The 19068-nt window shown below is 42.1% G+C and overlaps 1 protein-coding gene and 1 long non-coding RNA gene across 5 annotated transcripts in view; both read right to left on the bottom strand.

Moving 5' to 3' along the window:
• WWOX (WW domain containing oxidoreductase) overlaps positions 1–19068 on the bottom strand; it is a 1120883-nt gene that overhangs the window by 949368 nt on the left and 152447 nt on the right. The gene's annotated exons all lie outside the window — the stretch shown is intronic.
• LOC140711699 (uncharacterized) lies at positions 2417–4046 on the bottom strand. Its single transcript, XR_012092982.1, has 2 exons — positions 3730–4046; positions 2417–3329 (listed from the first exon to the last, which is right to left on the bottom strand). It is a non-coding gene; the product is annotated as an uncharacterized lncRNA (long non-coding RNA).

Below are 19068 nucleotides of genomic sequence, written 5' to 3'. Positions count from 1 at the left end.
CCTATGCTATGCCTTGCAGCATAAAGTCATGTCTGACATATCTATTAAGAAAGATTCTTAATCAAAATCAAGAAATTATGCATGAAGCTCTTAATTCCACTTGAATATATATATTTTAGCCAGCTGCAAGCTGCTCTTCTGGGTTGTAGAATATTACACAGCTATGCAAAGGAATGATTTAAAGCTGCACATACTAGCCTGGAAGGGCACACACTGTACACTACTTAGGGACGGTGGAGTATGTGTCCACTCATTTCAGAAAATGAGAACAAAATCTTACATATGTGTACATCTATATTAACATGAAGAAGGATGCACAAGAAGTACAAATTACTAATCATAGAGGGAGGAATAGAAAGGGTTTTTTTGGTTTGTTTTTCTAGTTTTAAACGGTTCTCTTTATTTATTTATTTATTTATTTATTTATTATCATTATACTTTAAGTTCTAGGGTACATGTGCACAACGTGCAGGTTTGTTACGTATGTATATATGTGCCATGTTGGTGTGCTGCACCCATTAACTCGTCGTTTGCATTAGGTATATCTCCTAATGCTATCCCTCCCCCTGTCCCCTCCCCACAATAGGCCCTGGTGTGTGATGTTCCCCTTCCTGTGTCCAAGTGATCTCATTGTTCAATTCCCAGCTATGAGTGAGAACATGCAGTGTTTGGTTTTCTGCTCTTGCAACAGTTTGCTGAGAATGATGGTTTCCAGCTGCATCCATGTCCCTACAAAGGATACAAACTCATCCTTTTTTATGGCTGCATAGTATTCCATGGTGTATAGGTGCCACATTTTCTTAATCCAGTCTGTCACTAATGGACATTTGGGTTGATTCCAAGTCTCTGCTATTGTGAATAGTGCTGCAATAAACATACGTGTGCATGTGTCTTTACAGCAGCATGATTTATAATCCTTTGGGTATATGCCCAGTAATGGGATGGCTGGGTCAAATGGTATTATAGAAAGGGTTTTTTTAATGCCTACTTTAGACGGTTCTATAATTTTAAAAAATTATTCAAATAATGTATTTCTTTTGTAATTAAAAAAATCTAAAACCAACAAATAAACAACATGAAGTCTTATGTGACATGCAGAAAATTATAAAATGGACAAGCTGATTATTTGCTTAGCTTATTTCTACCTGGCCAGTCTGGGGAAGCCTGTGGAGAACTGATCAATCTGTCTTTCTGTTCATCAACTCTTCCACACATTTAACCAAGAAACCAGTTCTAGGAAATGGTGGGTCAGGAGTAAACAGCTTTAGAATTTACCAGACCAGGAGAGAAATTCTGGCTCCACCTGCTTGCAACCTATGCAGCTTTGGACCATGCTCTTGATGTCTTCCAAGCATAAAATAATTGTAAGAGCTACAGTAAGTGCAGGTAGTGACTCTATGATTTCATCTACAAAGGTTAGCTCTTTTCCGGTGGACACCAGGATCTCAGTATGGCTGATGTGAGCAGAATAAACTACACTTGGCCATAATGGTAACCCAGGATGATAACAGCAAAACACATTACAGAGATCTGATTATTAAGGAATTCAAATTTACACTTTCTGAAATTTGTACTACTTACCAATGGAGAAAAATAGAATGCTACTTTTTTCTTTAAGGAATACCATATTTTCCCTTTTATTTATAGCCACTTTTCAAATGGAGCCTTTGTGAAGTATTTCCAGCCTGGGTCGCACCATGGGAAAGGTGGAATTCATAGATTAAAATCGTGGAGCAAGCCAGACACGGTGGCTCACGTCTGCAACCCCAACACTTTGGGAGGACAAGGCAGGCAGATCACTTGAGCCCAGGCGTTCGAGACCATCCTGGGCAACATGGCAAAACCCTGTCTCTACTAGAAATACAGAAACTTAGCCAGGGGTAGGGGCACGCACCTATAGTCCCAGCTACTCAGGAGGCTGAGGTGGGAGGATCACTTGAGCCTGGAAAGTCAAGGCTGCAGTGACTTGGAATTGCATCATGGCACTCCAGCCTAGGCAATGAGAGTGAGAGCCTGCCTCACAATCAATCAATCAATCAATCAATCAGGTGGAGCAGATACTATCCCTCACTACAAGTGGGAAACTGGATCTGAAGCAGTGTAGGGAGCAGGATGAGGACCTCACGGGCAGGTCTCTTAAAATACAGTGTCAGATGGCCTGCAGCTCATGTCTCGGGCTTGGTTTCCATGCCTGGATTTCACTGCCAAGGACTGTGCCTTCCTCAGGGGCTCATTCTCCTCAAGTTTTGGGCTGACCCCAGCAAGAGGGAAGGACAGATACAATGCATTCCAATCACACAGCCTTCCTTTAAGAATATTCATGAAAGCTGCTGACACTTAACACTGACTTTCACATTTTAACAGACTACAAAATAAAATATCCAAATTGTGCAAATGCAGAAAATGAAGCAAAAAGTCAGAGTGATTCATTTTTATTTCCTAAAACAAGAAAACATGCAATTAATATCTGTGTGACCACATTAAGCACTCCACACACAAATGAAGTAGAAAGAACTAAAAAGTATTTTCTCCTCTTTCTTAGACACAAAATTACACGTGTGTGTGTGTACATGTGTATATGTGTCTCTGTGTATTAGTTCATTTTCACCCTGCTGATAAAGACATACCTAAGACTTGGAAGAAAAAGAGATCTAATTGGACTTACAGTTCCACATAGCTGAGGAGGCCTCAGAATCATGGCAGGAGGCAAAAGGCACTTCTTACGTGGTGGCAGCAAGAGAAAATGAGGAAGAAGAAAAAGCAGAAACCCCTGATAAACCCAACAGATCTTGTGAGACTTATTCATTATCATGAGAACAGCAGAGGAAAGACCAGTCCCCATGATTCAATTACCTCATCCTGGGTCCTTCCCACAACACATGGGAATTCTAGGAAATGCAATTCAAGTTGAGATTTGAGATTTGAGTGGGGACACAGCCAAACCATATCGTTATGAGAGAGATGAAGAGACAGAGAGAGAGAGAGAGAGAGAGAGAGAGAGAGAGAATATAGAACTTGCATTTATCAAGCACTTATCACATAGGAGGCGATGTTGGAAGTGATGAGTTTAGCAAAGTTAACTTGATTCATTCCATTCAACCCAAGGTAGTGGATACTCATTATTTCTTCCATTTGATGAGGAATCTGAGGTTATGAAAAATAAAAAAGCTCACCTACATCCCTACAGGTAGTCACCACAGAGCCAAGACTAGACTCAAGCAGGCTAGTTCCAGAGTCTTCTGGTCACCCTATGCTATCCTGCCTTCAGAGGGAAGGGACAAGTAAGAACAAAGGAAGATGTGGAGATGACAGCAGGGCGGCCAAGCTTTCTGTAAAGAAACAGAGAGTAGAATTTTAGGCTTTATGGGCCATATAGCCTCCATCCCAACTACTCCATTTTCCTGGCATAGTGCAAAAGTAGCCACAGATCGCTTATAAACGAAGGTGTGTAGGGCTGTGTTTCAACAAAACTTTACTTCAGATCTCTCTGGAACTTCAATAAAAGTTTTAAAAATTTAGTTATGAACACTGAAATTTGACTTTCATACAAGTTTTACATGTAATAAAACATTATTCTTTTGTTTTTTTCCCCCAAACAATTACAAACACAAAAACCATTCTTAGCTCTCAGGCTGTACAAAAAACATGACAGGCCAGATCTGACCCTCAAACCACAGTTTGTAGACCCTTCATATTAGAGACAGTTTGATGCAGGGGAAATTGTCTCACCTTTAGTGTGAGACAGGCCTGGATTTCAGCCCGTGCTCTGCCCCTGTGAAAGCTCTGAAGCCCTGGGCAAGTTCTTCCACAGCTCTACACCTCAGTTTCCACATCTGTAAAATAGGGATGGGCCGGGCGCGGTGGCTCAAGCCTGTAATCCCAGCACTTTGGGAGGCCGAGACAGGCGGATCACGAGGTCAGGAGATCGAGACCATCCCAACATGGGCTAACATGGTGAAACCCCGTCTCCACTAAAAAATACAAAAAACTAGCCGGGCGAGGTGGCGGGCGCCCGTAGTCCCAGCTGCTCGGGAGGCTGAGGCAGGAGAATGGCATAAACCCGGGAGGCGGAGCTTGCAGTGAGCTGAGATTAGGCCACTGCACTCCAGCCTGGGCGACAGAGCGAGACTCCGTCTCAAAAAAAAAAAAAAAAAAAAAAAAAAAAATAGGGATAACACCCACTTCATCAATGTGTTTTGATGATTAAATGAAACTAGCTGTATATTAGGCCAAGCATTATACTGGATACAGGATAGACAATTTATTTAGGAGTCCATTTACTTGATAAATCACTCACTGAGTCCTATTCTGTGCTATGAACTATTTTAGGATAAAGACACGGCTGTGAAAAAAAAAAGCTGATACAACTTTGTGCTCTTATGGAGCTGACGTTCTAGTTTCAAGATACTTTTTTTTTCCTTCTTTCTTTTTTTTTCTTTTTTTTTGACATAGAGTTTTGCTCTTTTGCCCAGGCTAGAGTGCAATGGCACAGTCTCAGCTCATCGCAACCTCCGCCTTCCAGGTTCAAGCAATTCTCCTGCCTCAGCCTCCTGAGTAGCTGGGATTACAGGCATGCGCCACCACGCCCGGCTAATTTTGTATTTTTAGTAGAGACAGGGCTTCTCCACGTTGGTCAGGCTGGTCTCAAACTCCTGACCTCCTTATCCACCTGCCTCAGCCTCCCAAAGTGCTGGGATTACAGGCGTGTGCCACCATGCCTGGCCGTTCCAAGATATTTCTAAATATGAAAGCAACCCAACTTTTTATCATGATTCTTAGTCCATCCAGGCTGCTATAACAACATACGTTCAACAGAAATTAATTTCTTGGCTGGGTGCGGTGCCTCATGCCTGTAATTCCAGAACTTTGGGAGGCTAAGGTGGGCAGATAACTTGGGGTCCGGAGTTTGAGACCAGCCTGGCCTACATGATGAAACTCCATTTGTACCAAAAGTACAAAAATTAGCCAGGCATGGCGCCAAGCACCTGTAATCCCAGCAACTTGGGAGGCTGAACAAGGAGAATCACTTGAACCTGGCAGGGAGAGGCTGGAGTGAGCTGAGATAATGCCACTGCACTCCAACCTGGACAACAGAGTGAGATTCTGAAGAAATAGAGAGAGAGAGAGAGAGAGAGAGAGAGAGAGAGAGAGAGAGAGAAGGAAGGAAGGAAGGAAGGAAGGAAGGAAGGAAGGAAGGAAGGAAGGAAGGAAGGAAGGAAGGAAGGAAGGAAGGAAGGGAAGGAGGGAGGGAGGGAAGGAAGGAGGGAGGGAAGGAAGGGAGGGAGGGAGGGAGGGAGCTAGGGAGGGAGGGAGGGAGGGAGGAAGGGGAAGGAAAGGAAAGAAAAAAGAGAAAAACATAGAAAGGAAAGAAACTGATTTCTGACAGTTCTAGAGGCTGGGACGTCCAAGATCCCGGCACCAGTAGATTTGGTTTCTAATGAGGGCTCCATCTCTACTTCCTATATGTGCCTTCTTGCTGTGTCCTCACATGGCAGAAGGCAGCAAGCAAGTTCCCATGCACCCGTTTTATAAGGCACTGATCCTATTCATGAAGGCTGGATCCTCATGACCTAATCACCTCCCAAAAGCCTCACTGCTTAATACTATCACCTTGGGAAATAGGTTTCAATGTATGAATTTGTGAACATGGGGATTATCAACAAACACTGCAACCGTACCACATGTATAGACCCTGCCTGTTGAAGAATGAGTCAAGAAATTGGGTGGGTGTTCTGTTGTTGATCAACTCTTGCCTATCACCCCTCTGCAGTGCTTCAAGAGGAATCTCACATACGTGATGCAAGTGATTTGTGCTTTCAGCTGAGAGTAGCACTGTATCCATTTCAAAGCTCCAGTTAGCCTCGGTCCCTGATGATCTGCAGGAATTCCTACTTCTCTCTTAAAAGAGAAGGAACATGATACGCTACTTCCAAGATTAGGATTTTTCTTTTTTAAAAGAGGGAATAATTTAAGTGGGGCGCAGGGGAAGACAACAGAAAAGGCTGACATCTCCTGAGCATGGCTCAAGAAAGCATAATTCTTCCACACATATAAGAATAAAACTTCTTAACTCATCTCCCAACACGCTGATGCGGTGGCCCAAAATAGGCTTTCAGGCCAGTCACCAGGAGAAATGTTGCCTCATGGGCTATAACTCACCTTCTCCCAAGTAGGTCCCTGGGGCCCTCTGTGGTGATGAGCAAATTAATGCCAAATGTCACTTCGTAATGACCAAGACCCAAGAAATGATCGCTGCTGCACTATTCACAGATACACTTAGGGCAGGTGGCCAGAAACAAACCATCCAGAGATAAATGAACAGTTTGCACTCCACAGCAAAGAGAAAAAAAAGGTTTCACAGCCAAACACATATTTCTCTGTTGCATTAAGGGAAAGTCGTGAGATGGCAAGCAGGCTGTATTTTTAAAGGATGAAATACAGCGAGGCTGCTTCCACACTGGCCAGCCTGAGAAGCACCCTGGTGAATCCATCCCAAGGCAGAGACTTCTAGAGCCTGAGAGTTGGCTTCATTGGAGGTAGGTGCGCTGGAGAAAGCTGATATCCTTTTACTCCAGGTAAGTGGCAAATAAATCTCTGGGAACTTCTGACTCTGGCATTCTTCTCATCAGTAACGACAAAGCTAAAAATTACGATCTACATTTGAGTGGAACAAAATGGACTGGTGTCACTTCCTTCTTTTCTTTCTCTCTCTCTCTCTGTTGATAGCCCCATCACAACATCTCTGCAAAGCTATGACGACCTCATGGTAAGTAACAAAATCAACTGCAGCCAACAAGGGTTAATTAAGAGGCGTTTCATCACTGCATGGTCTTAATGAGCATTTGTTGTTCTTACCTGTCCTGTACTTATATGCCCTTCTCCCCATTCACCTTTGGTTAATCCTTCTTCTCTGTGCACTTCGGGGGAGCCTGACCCCACTCCTGAATTAAGGGGTGAGCACATGGCCCTGGATGGACCAATTGGAGATGGCTACATGACTCAGGTCTGTCCAATCTGCATGAAGCCTCACGCACTGATGGGAACTTTGGGGAAAGAGAATCACTGTTGTCCCGGGCTTGCTGAGAGGACCGGGTGTTTTTATTTTTTTGAGAGGAAGTCTCGTTCTGTCGCCCAGGCTGGAGTGCAGAGGTGCGATCTTGGCTCACTGCAACCTCCACCTCCTGAGTTCAAGTGATTCTCCTGCCTCAGCCTCTGGAGCAGCTGAGATTACAGGCACGCACCATGTTTCCCCCAACTGCTGGCTTGCTACAGTGTGGAATGGAAGATGGATGCCCAAGAAGACCAATGTAAGGAAAGCAGAGCCAAGGGATGGAGACAGAGCATGGCCCGAAGAAATAAGGCAAGCCCATGAGAGTTGAGCACGGCTAAAAACTGTTTTGTCTCTCCTTGTTGTTTGATAGTGTTTCAAAGCCCTCAGGGAATGCTGCAAATAGCTTCTCAGGCTACAATAATTTCAGCTCCTACTTTTATGATCAGCAGAATGAGGGCATCTAAGAATGACTTCTTCTCATGCTGTTACCTCCCCACAGCCCAGATGGGACTATATTTAAAGACCCAAGTCTTAGCAGTCCAGGGGCTATCTGTCATCACAGACCCTTGGGTAGGGGAGGTCTGCAAGCCTAAATATCCCCTCCTCCTGAGTTCCTGTCCTGTCCCCTTTGCCTGGCCTTCTCTGACTGTTCTCAATACATTATACTTCATGGAAAGGGGCACATGTGCCTTATATGCTGGATGGTAAGCTGGGGACAGAGGCCTGTCATCTCTTGAGTCCAAAGGAAGTCAACTGAATGGCTGCATCTGCCCCCATTATCCTCTCTGAATCCTCAGCATAAGGACTAGGGTTTGCCATATAGCTGGTTCTGAATAAAATTTACTGAATAAATAAATTAATAAAGAGATCTCTCCAAACAGACTGAAGGTCCCTTGAGAGCAAATGTAGACTTGTGTAACTCTGATCTTCTAACAGGAAGATCAGAATAGCAGAATACTTTGTATCTACCAGAGATACTCTGTATCTAACAGAATGCTCTGTACCTAACAGAGATACACTGTATCTAACAGAGACCAAAATATATTTGTTGAATGAAGACAGATGCCCCATTAGCAGTAAAAAGTAATTTTAAATCCACTTACAATCAACTGGTACTATTTGTAATTCACCCTGGGAAGGAGGATTTATATATTTCCTATTTCTTGTTTTATTTTTTCTTTTTCTTTTACTTTTTTTTTTTCTGAGACGGAGTTTTGCTCTTGTTGCCTAGGCTGGAGCACAATGGCGCAATCTCGGCTCACTGCAACCTCCACCTACAGGATTCAAGCGATTCTTTCTCACTTTCTTAAAGCCCTACTGAGATATAATGAGGCCTTGGCCTGTACTATGTCTTCCAATTTGCATTATTGATCTAAAATATAACTTACACAGGCAATTTCTTAATGCAAGTTATCAGAATTGGTGGAGAAAAATGTGAATTACAGCTGTGATTTGAGATCCCCACATTATAAGTAAATAAGTAAATAATAAGTAAATAATGTGGGGATCTCAAATCACGGTTGTAATTCACATTTTTCTCCACCAATTATATATACGGAAAATGGGCCCACATACAACATGTTTTAGAAATTGTGGTATCGCAAGTGGGGCCTCAAGCTGAGAACTGAGATTGTCCTTCTATAGTCTCCCTTATTCCCAAACATGTAGTTGCAATCAAAGATTTTTTTTCCTAGAGTTAAAAGGACAAATGCTCGCAAGTATATATGCAAAAATAAATACACAATCAATCACAGATGAAATGCAAAACTTAAAAAAAATCTGCGGAAGAGAAATGAAATTTGAGTGGCTTTCTTTTTAGTCTTTTCTTTTTATACAGTTATGACACCTTTTAAAACATATTTATTTATTTATTTATTTATTTTATTTATTATTTTTAGAGACAGGGTCTTGCTCTGTTGCCTAGGTTAGAGTGCAGTGGTGCAATCATAGTTCCTGGGCTCATAACTCCTGCCACCTCAGCTTCCCAAAGTGCTGTGATGACAGGCATGAGCCACAGCGCTCAACCAACATCTTTACAACAGTAAGCACTCCCTCTCCCACCTCAGCCACCAGTTGCTGGACAGAGTCTCCTGGGAGAATATTAACAAGACAGTAAGTACAGGTAGCCATTTCACACCAGCTACACCTGAAGAAGGGAAGCTGCAAATCCAGAGACGAAGATCGTAACAAACACAGTCGCTCTTGAGCAAGTCTGAAAGTGTGGATACTCTAGAAGCATAGACAGGAGAACCAGAAAGGAGCTAAATCAAACACTCCTACAGCAAAGAAGCAGGAACTTCCTAATGAAGCCATCCTCACACATAAACATTAGGAGCTGGGCTCTCCACAAGCCGCTTCTGCTGCCTTGGGTATAGGAGGAGGTTAATGGACCAGGTGCACGGGGACAAGAGAAAAGTTGCTCAGGCAGAGCCACACATCAAAAGCAGGTCCAACACATTTCAAAAGGAGAAGACGATGTCACTTTTTTCAATATGACATGGATGCACTGAGAAGGGATGGTGGTGCCATAAAGGATGGCCACCACTTTGTTGTGCATTCTGACTTCTAAGGAACGATTCAGACCTACAAGCCTCACTTCAAATTCTAAGCAGTTGTCCTAACTTGTCTTATCCTTATTTTCTCTTCCTGAAAAACCAAGACATCCCACTCACAGCATAGGAATAAGGATAGAACAAATACGTGGGGATCTGTGTAGAGCACCTAAGACAGCATCAGTATCCAGTAGACATAAAATAAATGGTAGCTATTATATGGTAATATGATGCTATAATATGATGGTAGCTACTCTCACTATCAACATCATCTTAATCAGCAAGATGGCTTAGGGTCAAGGTGGACTTATGACCCACCAGCTGAAGGTTAACTATCATACCATTAACATACCATGAATTCCTATTTAAACAGAGCCATATATGCCCAGAAGTAAAGAACTATTTCTCCACAATCCACACCTTACTCAGGTCTCCAGGAATTTGCATTAAAGATTTCTTATCTCTTGGCAATTATCTGTAGACCGCTGTAATTTTCATGACCAGGTACCATTTCTGTAATGTCCTTGAGAGGTGTATACATTAAAAAGGGAAAAGAAAAAGAAAAGCAACAGAGTTATATGGTCCATCATAAAGTTTCAACTGAGTTTCATTTTTTAATTACATCTCCTTATAAACAAACAGTACAATATCATCAAAGTAAGACCCCACATTGACTCATCCCCAAGGCTCTGTGGTGTGTGAGGTAGGTTAAGAAAGACCAGGCCCAAGTCTAATGTAGCCCACATGCTGTAAACATGAAAAAGTCAAAAGAGAGCTGTCCTTGTGCTATTCCTCTGGGTGGACAATTGTTTAATAGCGTGGCACAAGAAGAATAATGGCTCTGTCCAGTGGTCCATCAGTCTTCAGGTGTGGCCCAAACAGAACACAACTCTCCATACAAAAGCAGATGATATGTCCCTCCCATTGCCCAGCTTCCTGTGCCAAGATCTCAGTGAATTATTCAGGACTGGCCCTGCATTTATATAAAGCAGGAGGCTGGGTAATGTACAATGGAGTTGGGATGGGGGACCAGGGGGAGATGGCAAGTCTCAGAAGAAACTGCTCAACAAATGCTGGTTAAAGTTTATTTTTTTGTTGTTGCTTTTTTTGGTTTTGTTTTGTTTAGAGACAGAGTCTTGCTCTGTCGCCCAGGCTGGAGTGATGTGTTGGGATCTTGGCTCACTGCAACGTCTGCCTCCTGGGTTCAAGCGATTCTCCGGCCTCAGTCCCCCAAGTACTTGGGATTACAGGCGCGCACCACCACGCCCAGCTAATTTTTATACTTTTAGTAGAGACGGGGTTTCGCCATGTTGCTCAGGCTATTCTCGAACTCCTGCCTCAAGTGATCCACCTGCCTCAGCCTCCCAAAGTGCTGGGATTATAGATGTGAGCCACTGTGACCAGCCTTTAAAGTCTGATAGATAGATAGATAGATAGATAGATAGATAGATAGATAGATAGATAGAGAGATAGATAGATAGATAGATACATAGATAGATGGATGGATAGATAGGTAGATAGATAGATAGATAGATAGATAGATAGATAGATAGATAGATAGATAGATACATACATACATACATACATACATACATACATACATATAAAATTAGGTAAGAGGATGCTGAGAATCACCTATAAATAACGATGAGATCAGAAACAAAGACACCGCGAATCCCAGAATAGATAGTGTGGAAATTCATGAGGCCCTAGGAAAAATTTCAATAGAATCAGCCAAACAAGGAACCCCAAACTAGATCAGAATGGAGAGCTATGACCTTAGTCACAATATGGTACTTCTCTGCTTAGAGAAGCCAGAAGGATTTATCAGAACCTACTGTAGATCAACAGTGGCTATAAACATTTATGATTAACTGCATTTGGTTTCCATTATAAAAGGAATGTTCCCTATTGGTCCTTCTTGTTGTCTTCATAAAGGTGAAGAACTCCATTAACTACTGTAGGCAAGATATTAGTATCCAGGGTGGGCAGCAATGTAAATTGTCCCCACCCTTAGAAAACATGGGATTTTGCCTTGATGGATACTCATTTTTCTCTGAGCTATACATTCTACAAAGATCCAGCTCATCAAAGATGTTCTCATCCTGAATCCAAGGTGAATCTCATCTTGAATCCAAGGCCAAGGGTGAGCTATTGACAAGACAAAACGGGGGGAAGCCACAGTTTTGTCAATAGGACATGGGATATACTTTCCACATGTCCCCAAATGATTGACAGACAGTTCCTGTTTCCTAATGACCATCGATTATGTATTAACAACATTGCCAGCTTATTTTTGAAGGCATTACCTGCCAAGTGGACTTCTAATAAATACTTTTTAAAAATACATATTGTGGTCATTTCAGTCATCATGGAAATAAAGCACAATTTGGATAGAAAGAAGTCACACTTCACCAATAAGTCCCAGAGTAGAATGAGGAATTTGAGGTTCAAAACATAGATGACAGCAAATCTCTTCCGGGGCTGTAGCATCAAGGAGACACAGGTATAAAAACATAAGTAATCACTTGTGATGATAATTTATATGAATTGCACATGATATATGTCCTACAGTACCTAAAATGAATATAGACACGGCAACAGACAGCAATCACTATGAACATTACACCTTTATCACTTCCCTTTTAATTTTTTTTTTTTTAATTTGTATTGTTAGAGACAGGACATTGGAGTCCAGTGAAGCAGTCATAACTCTGTAACCTGGAACTACTGGACCCAAACAATCCTCCTCCAGCCTCCCAAGTAGCTGGGACTACAGGCGCATGCCACCACACCTGGTTAATTTTTATTTGTTATGTATTTTTTGTAGAGATGAGGTGCTGTTATGTTGCATAGGCTGATAAAATAGTTTTACTGTTAAAAAAATATTAAAAATCAGTGGTAAATGCACCACAGTGGTAACAAAACAGAGTACTAAAGAGTCCTAAGAAACATTCCCATTTTAATTAGGTTGCTAGTAAAATTAAATTCTCCACATTTATGATATTTGTCAACTCACCAGAATGCTAAACTTGCAATCTTCAATGCTTTGCAAGGAGTCATGCAGCTTAATACTCACTTGTTCATATGCATGTTACCTACCATGGCCTAGCCCTTTCTGGAAGCTAAAAAAAAAAAAAGTCAACTGTCTCCATGGAATTTAAGGTATTAAGAACCTTGGCCGGGTGAGATGGCTCACGTCTATAATTCCAGCACTTTGGGAAGCTGAGGTGCGTGGATCACTTGAGGTCCGGAGTTTGAGACCAGCCTGACCAACATGGAGACTGAGGCAGAAGAATCACTTGAACCTGGGAGGCAGAGGTTGCAGTCAGCTGAGATTGTGCTACTGCACTCCAGCCTGGGTGACAGAGCAAGACTCTGTCTCAGAAATAAATAAATAAAAATAAAATGGAATATAGTCTGTCTTCTAAATTGTTCCTTCTCCACTAATAACTTTAAACATTTTCCAAATATTCATTGGTCTTTTGTATCACTTTTTAGAATTTTGTCAATTGTTCCATTATTTGTTTGTTTTATTGGAGCTTCTTGATTTGAAAGAGCTGTTTACTTCTTCAGCAGATGAACTATCTGAACAGACAGGTTTTCAAAACTCTATTTCTAACTCAAACACATACTTACAGAACTAATTCAAAATTGTGCTTCTTTTATTAATGTGGTGCTAAATTACTTTATGAGTTCTTAAAGATTCTTATTTTTGGCACGTCTGAGGTAAGGAATGAGAAGTTCTCTGTTTCCATATGTGAGCGCTAGTAACACTGTTTGCAGGCCAAACACATGTTTAAAGCAGGCAGGGAAGTGAACTCTGTAAAGTGGAGATTTGTGGAGTGTGATAATGAGGCAAGTCGTTATGTTCTAACTGGTCTTAACTGTTCCATAAATGTTTCTTTTACCCTGTAAACTTTAAGGTCAAGATAATATGAGGAGCACTTAAAGTAAAGAAAAGCCATGTGGGCCTTGGCTAGGGAATATGCCTTTTTTTTTTTTTTTCGGAGGGGGGAATCTGGAATACTCTTTAACTGTCGAATGAACACATAAAAGTACATTTTCTTCCCTATCATTTTTGCCAAACTCAGAATGAAAACAAGTGGGCTAGATCTTTCACCTTCTAGACAGTTCCTAGGAATTCCATGGAACTGTCAGGGCCTCCAAAAGGGTTTGTTTTGCTTTTGAAAGCAGAGCCCTGGCAAACACACCACAAACTTAGAACAGACTACCCCTCATAGCATCCGAGTGGTAATCTAGTTTTCCAAAGGACAAGATCATCTCTGAAGACATTTTAGTTTTCACACCACAGCAATATGTTAATACTGAAAAAGAACATGTTGGCGTTCAATCTTCCAGTGAAACTACATTCAGTTTTTATAGCCTATTTTTAAATCCCTTTTTAGTCCCACCAAACGGAGAGCAAACAATACATGGTAGAATTTGCTAGTATGTTAAATAAACAGTGGAATTTTTTCGTTATTAATGCTACAATATGACTGTTTTGTTTTTGTATAAGTGGCTAATATAACTTTTTAAACTTCCTTCAAACATCATTAGGAAATGTGAAATCAATGGAGCCATGCCTCTGAAATAAAATATTTTTAATTATGGGGACAACATTTTAATAAATGAGCAGCTCAGAAGTCGTAATTGTCAAACAATTAACAGTTTTCCCTACATCATACTTATATACAGTATGAGCTGGATTTAAATACAGTTGTTTTTCTAGGAAACAAAGTTTATGAGATTATATATATATATATATATATATATATATATATATATATATACAGTCTCTGATGTTTTTTAGGAGAATTAAAAAATATTGGAAACATATTCAGTTCCTGTTTCTAGAAAGCAAAGAAAATCCTATGCCAGAGAGTGGCTATTTGTCCCAGGTCACACAAATGAGAGAGTATTAGAATCTAATTCTCAGAAGGCCAAGAGTTTTGAAAGTTATCAAATCACTTTTCCACTCAAAGCAGCAGAGCATGAGTGATAATTGTTTCAAATCTTCCAAAAGAATAAAGAATCTGTGATCTAATTTTTTTTTAAAGCCTCCCAATGCAGAAGGAATGGAGATGGAAAAAACCGCTGTGGTAGACATCAGATTCCTTTCCTTGGTTTTAATTGTGTGGTTGCAGTGGGGAATGAGGAGAGTAAACAGCAGTGCCTCCCACAGAGCTCCCTGCAGGTTCTCCTTGTAGGAGTGAGATTTGGCTGGTGATTTATACTGTTTGAGACATACCCAAAGAGTCTTGTGTCACTCAATCCCCAGCTCCAGCCCTGGCTCGGAGGAGCCTGCGCCGCCTCATGGGAGCCTGTAACTGTCAAATGGCATTCCCCGAATCCATCAATACTGTCTGCTGCCAAATAAACACCCTGCTGCTCTACAGGTTGCAAATATTTCAGTCATTGTGCAGATCTGCAGCAGCATCTGCACAAACTTGGAAAGAAAACGCATGCAATCTCATGGCCTTATTTACCCTTCCTACGTAAGAGAAACATACATGCGTAAACCTTCACTTTCCAAATGTTTACTAGAAGATTAGAAAAACAACAGATGACAGGCAATGTGTCAGCCTAGGAGAATCACAAAAATCCTTCTTTAAACAATCTAGTAGCCAGATGAAGACCCCAGGCCAGGAGCCTGTATGTGGTTAAGAAGTTCACGGGGCGAGCATTCCTTCTGATTGCGGAGAAATGTTAAAGACACGGCCTCAAGTCCAAAGATAATGTGCCATTAAGAGTGGACTGCCTTGGCCTCACCTGAAGCAAATGCATCTAGACCTGTCTGACCCTTTGAATCACAATGCAAGAGATTAGGGATTCCCTGTATAGTTGTTCAGTCTGTATACGGAACAACTCAATTGGTCAACATTTACATAGACTACGAAATGATAGAGACTTCCACAGGTATGCAATCACAGATGACAGCTGGCGTGATTCTAAAGGGGGGCGTCTGAGCCAACCTACTACCATTCACCAACATTCTGCTCTGTTCTCTGTTCATGTTTCTGTTCATCAAGCATTCATTCAGTCATTCTACAAGCATTCACTAAATGCAAATGAAATGTCAATCTCATCCAATCCTTCGACCACCATATTTGGCAGACACTAGTCTTCCCATTAGCTCCATTTAGCAAAGGACAAAACTGACGCCAAGAGAGGGTCATTACATTGTCTAGGAGGGTCACACGCTGTGTTCTCCAAGTCTGAGTCCAGTACATTTCTCTCCTGGACTGAGCTGCCTGGTTTATTGGAGCAAAAATTTCCTTTCTCAACAATGAATTTAAGAGTCAAGTTCTCAAGAGAAGCTGAAAGGTAGGGTCAGAGAGATGACAGCCAGAAGTGAAGCGGTAGAGGCCAGTAGGTTTACAAACCAGTGCTGTGGGCTGACAGGGGGTGACAATTTCCAGCTTTTGTTCCCCTCATTTAGGAGGGGCATGAAGTCACATGGTGTGGTAGACAGGCCACACAAGACTGGAAGTCTGCATTGTGCTTGCTTCATGGAGTAATTGTGTAGCCTTGAATGAGTTACTCTTTTTTTTTTTTTTTTTTTTTTTGAGACGGAGTCTTGCTCTGTCGCCCAGGACGGACTACAATGGTGCAGTCTAGGCTCACTGCAACCTCCGCCTCCCAGGTTCAAGTGATTCTCCTGCCTCAGCCTCCTGAGCAGCTGGGACTACAGACACGTGCCACCATGCCCGGCTAATTTTTGGATTTAAATAGAGATGAGATTTCACCATGTTGGCCAGGCTGGTCTCAAACATCTGACCTCGTGATCCACCTACCTCAGCCTCTCAAAGTGCTGAGATTACAGGTGTGAGCCACTGTGCCTGGCCGTGAGTTACTCCTTTCTTTGAACTTTAAGTTCTTCAATAAAATGGAAATAATAAGACCTCATAAAGCTACTGGGAGGAGTACGTGGATTTATAAGAACTGGAAAAATGTCTGGCTATTGTGGATGTTCAATAAATGGTGGGTATTACTATCACTGACTGTTCTCGGGATGTGTTCTACTCGGGTGTGTCTCTGGCATCTCAAGTGTACATATTTTCCTAAGCGGGCTGTGTGTGTGAAGGAAGGAGATACCCTTCTTTTGTGCCTCGCCTTCCCCAAAGGCCATCAGGAGAGTAAACATGCCCTCTATAGGGCCGAGAGAGAAAAACGTAAATTCTCTTGGATAAGTTAGCTTTTGCAGCTACCCCTCTCTTTGCTATGACTTCTGTTTCTCCTCTGCTTAAGCAACAAAGAGAGAAGTAACCACAAACGCTAATTTATCCAGCGGAATTTACATTTCTCTTTCTCGGCAATATAGTTTCTTAGTGTCTTCCAAGTTTTTAAATCCTTTAGGTTTATTCACTTCTATTTATTTTTCCTGCTTCTAAAAGGTTGCTGTTCTTGCCCACTGTTTTGGAAGTAAGAAAACCTAGGAGCTGTTCTGTAAGCTCATAAACATAATGTACCAGAAACTGACTAGAAGGACAGCAGGGGGACGGGGGATCTGAGTGTGCCAAGACAGTTATACCCTTATTGGTTATGGCAAATGTTAAACGGTCTAGAAAATCAGAGGGCTTGGAAAAGACTTGTAAAAATAACAATGTGAGAACTGAGCATAAAGGCCAGCAACATGAAAGGGGAAGCCGTGGGTGGCACATGTTGGAAACTGTGCTGGAAACATCCTGAACTGCTCTTGCAAAGTGAGGCCTCTTAAGCAGTTCCTGCAGTCCTCCTTCCAGCCCTCCATACCAGGCAGGCCAAGATGTGCCCCCAGCCTGTGGGCAAACAGTGGGTTTTCAACAACCTTGACTGGGGCTGAGGAATGAAAGGTGCATATCAGAGACTACACCTAATGCTTTCCAAGAGGGCTCTTAGAAAGGGAAGTTGGCCAGACGCGGTGGTTCACACCTGTAATCCGAGCACTTTGGGAGGATGAGGCAGGCAGATCACTTGAACTTCCGAGTTCAAGACCAGCCTGGGCAACACAGAGAAACCCCATCTCTACCAAAAAAATATAAAACATTAGCTAGGCATGGTGGCAGTGGCACGCACCTGGGTGCTTGGGAGGCTGCAGTCCCAGCTACTCCGGAAGCTGAGGTGGGAGGATCACTTGAGCCTGGGAGGTAGAGGTTGCAGTGAGCTGAGATTGCTCCATTGCATTCCAGCCTGGGCCACAGAGTGAGACCCTGTCTCAAAAAAAAAAAAAAGAAAAGAAAAGAAAAAGAAAATAAAGGAGAGGGAAGTTGGACAGCTACCCAAACAAACATCTAAGTGATGGAACAGAAGTGGTGAACCTCTAAGCAAAAAGATAACATGGATATTTTGGGGTGGGGTGGGGATTAATGATCAAGAGAAGAATTCAGCTGGGTGTGGTGGCTCATTCCTGTAATCCCAACACTTTGGGAGGCCGAGGTGGGAGGATTGCTTGAGCCCAGGAGTTCGAGACTAGCCCTGGCAACATAATGAGCCCCGCCCCCACCACTCCACCCCACCACCAATCTCTACAAATAGTTTTTAAAAAAAAATTAGCTGAGCTTGGTGGTGCACACCTGTAGATCCACCTACCAGGCAGGAGGATCACTTGAGCCTGGGAAGTTACGAATGCTGTGAGCCATGATCATGCCACTGCACTCTAGCTTGAGTTACAGAGCAACTCATTGTCTTAAAAAAAAAAAAAAAAAAAAAAGAATTCTCCATGAAAGACATTAAAAAAGACCATCACACAGAGACCTCTCAAAAGTTGTACTAGCTAAGCCATGCTAGCTAGACCAGATTTTCTGAGTAAGCAGCTGTGCGATAAGCTTCCTGGTTGCACTCAATTTGCACGGCAAAATGAACTGCCTATTGAGTTGTACCAGAGGCATGCAAGGCCGGAGGTGGGAAGTGTACGCTGAAGGCATGTGCGTAAGCTTGCCACCTTACATTTTTCTTTCCCAAGTCACAATGACATAGCTCCTACAATCAATCTCTTGGGTTTTATTTAGTGAATTCCATTTTAGTTGAAAGTCATGTTGTTTACTCTGCTCTGCGACTCTTTGAAAGTAAACTGAAGTTTTATGTTAGTAAAGTTAAATATCTTATATCTAATATCCTAAATATATGTAGGATATCTTTGGAAGACTCATTTGAATCAACCATTAAACCAACACGGTTCAAACAGGTTCATGAAATCATGGCATTCATGGGTCATGAGGAGATGGTCAAAGCACAAAAGTGTGACACTTCTGCAGATACTGGGACACAGTGATGACTTCCATCATCAGTTCTGCCACTTACTAACCCAGTGATCTTGAGCAGGGTACACAACTCCTTTGCACCTCAGTTTCAGCTATAAAACAAACATCATCATGATGTCTATTCACGGGGCTTCTGTAAAGGTTGAAATTCAAAGCACATGCAAAACACTTTGTGCATGGACTGGTAAAAAAAGAGTTAATATGTATTAGATATGATTAT

Source organism: Chlorocebus sabaeus, chromosome 5 (assembly GCF_047675955.1).
Source record: "Chlorocebus sabaeus isolate Y175 chromosome 5, mChlSab1.0.hap1, whole genome shotgun sequence".
Lineage (NCBI taxonomy): Eukaryota > Metazoa > Chordata > Mammalia > Primates > Cercopithecidae > Chlorocebus > Chlorocebus sabaeus.
Note: the sequence above shows the minus strand (reverse complement) of the source record. Positions and strands in the feature narration are given on the sequence as shown.